Source organism: Arachis hypogaea, chromosome 6 (genome assembly GCF_003086295.3).
Source record: "Arachis hypogaea cultivar Tifrunner chromosome 6, arahy.Tifrunner.gnm2.J5K5, whole genome shotgun sequence".
Classification (NCBI taxonomy): Eukaryota; Viridiplantae; Streptophyta; class Magnoliopsida; order Fabales; family Fabaceae; genus Arachis; species Arachis hypogaea.
This window is the reverse complement of record NC_092041.1, coordinates 76,566,648-76,568,824: the sequence shown is the minus strand read 5'-3', so window position 1 is coordinate 76,568,824 and position 2,177 is coordinate 76,566,648. Positions and strand designations below refer to the sequence as shown.

Sequence of the window (2,177 nt, the reverse complement as noted above, 5' to 3'; positions counted from 1 at the left end):
AAAAGCTGGGCGTTCAAAACGCCCAGTGAAGAAGGACAGACTGGCGTTTAAACGCCAGCCAGGGTACCTGGTTGGGCGTTTAACGCCCAAAAGGGTAGCATTTTGGGTGTTAAACGCCAGAATGTGCACCATTCTGGGCGTTTAACGCCAGGATGGCTAGAAGGGAAGATTTTGTTTTCAAATCAAATTTTTTCTAAGTTTTCAAAATCTTTTCAAAATCAAATCTTTTTCAAATCAATTTTTCAATCAAATCTCTTTCAAAAATTAACTTCTTTCCTTTTTCAAGGATACTTACTATCAATTAATGATTTGATTCAACATTTCAAGTATGTTGCCTTTTCTGTTGAGAAAGGTTTAATGATTGAATCATATCTTTTCTTGTTAGTCAAGTTTTTAATTTTCAAATCAAATCTTTTTTTTAAAATGTTTTCAAATCATATCTTCTCAATCACATTTTTTTTAATCAATCATATCTTCTTAACCACATCTTTTCCAAAATAGTTTTCAATCAAATCATTTTGATTTCTAATTTCAAAATCTTTTTCAAAAAATCACTTGATTTCTTTTCCATTTTCATTTTCGAAAATTAAGTAATGTTTTTCAAAAATGTTTTCAAAATTTTTCACTTAATTTTCGAAAATTGCTTCCCTCCTTCTCACATCCTTCTATTTATGGACTAACACTATCCCTTAATGCAAAATTCGAACTCCATCTCCTTTGTTAAGTTCGAATTTTCCACTTCTGTCTTCTACTCTTCGTTTCCTCTGACACCTAAAGGAATCTCTATACTGTGACATAGAGGATTCCACATTTTCTTGTTCCCTTATCTTTCTTATGAGCAGGAGCAAAGACAAAGGCATTCTTGTTGAGGCTGATCCTGAACCTGAAAGGACCTTGAAGAGAAAGCTAAGAGAAGCCAAAGCACAACTCTCTTTAGAGCACCTGAACGAACTCTTCAAGGAGGAAGAACAAATGGCAGCCGAAAACAACAACAATGCCAACAATGCAAGGAAGGTGCTGGGTGACTTCACTGCACCTACTCCCGATTTCTATGGGAGAAGCATCTCTATCCCTGCCATTGGAGCAAACAACTTTGAGCTTAAGCCTCAATTAGTTTCTCTAATGCAACAGAATTGCAAGTTCCATGGACTTCCACTGGAAGATCCTCATCAGTTTTTAGCTGAGTTCTTGCAAATCTGTGACACTGTTAAGACTAATGGGGTTGACCCTGAGGTCTACAGACTTATGCTATTCCCTTTTGCTGTAAGAGACAGAGCTAGAACATGGGTGGACTCTCAACCTAAAGAAAGCCTGGACTCTTGGGAAAAGCTAGTCAATGCCTTCTTGGCAAAGTTCTTTCCACCTCAAAAATTGAGTAAGCTTAGAGTGGAAGTCCAAACCTTCAGACAGAAGGAAGGAGAATCCCTCTATGAAGCTTGGGAAAGATACAAACAATTGATCAGAAAGTGTCCCACTGATATGCTTTCTGAATGGAGCATCATAGGTATTTTCTATGATGGTCTCTCTGAACTGTCCAAGATGTCTTTGGATAGCTCTTCTGGAGGATCTCTTCATTTGAAGAAGACGCCTACTGAGGCTCAAGAGCTGATTGAAATGGTTGCAAATAACCAATTCATGTATACTTCTGAAAGAAATCCTGTGAGCAATGGGACTAGTCAGAAGAAAGGAGTTCTTGAGATTGACACTCTAAATGCCATATTGGCTCAGAACAAAATATTGACTCAACAAGTCAATATGATTTCTCAAAGTCTGTCTGGAATGCAAAATGCACCAAGCAGTACTAAGGAAGCTTCATCTGAGGAAGAAGCTTATGATCCTGAGAATCCTTCAATAGAAGAGGTGAATTACATGGGAGAACCCTATGGAAACACCTATAATCCTTCATGGAGGAATTATTCAAATCTTTCATGGAAGGATCAACAGAGACCTCAACAAGGTTTCAATAACAATAATGGTGGAAGAAACAGGTTTAGCAATAGCAAGCCTTTTCCATCATCTTCTCAGCAACAGACAGAGAGCTCTAAGCAGAATACCTCTGACTTAGCAACTATGGTCTCTGATCTAATCAAAACCACTCAAAGTTTCATGACTGAAACAAGGTCCTCCATCAGAAATTTGGAAGGACAAGTGGGTCAGCTGAGCAAGAAAATTACTGA

General features: G+C 37.8%; 1 non-coding gene across 1 annotated transcript; it reads right to left on the bottom strand.

Moving 5' to 3' along the window:
* Nucleotides 1-1,377: 1,377 nt before the first annotated feature.
* LOC112700575 (small nucleolar RNA R71) lies at nucleotides 1,378-1,485 on the bottom strand. The gene has a single exon (XR_003153481.1). It is a non-coding gene; the product is annotated as a small nucleolar RNA R71 (small nucleolar RNA).
* Between the last annotated feature and the right edge of the window lie 692 nt (nucleotides 1,486-2,177).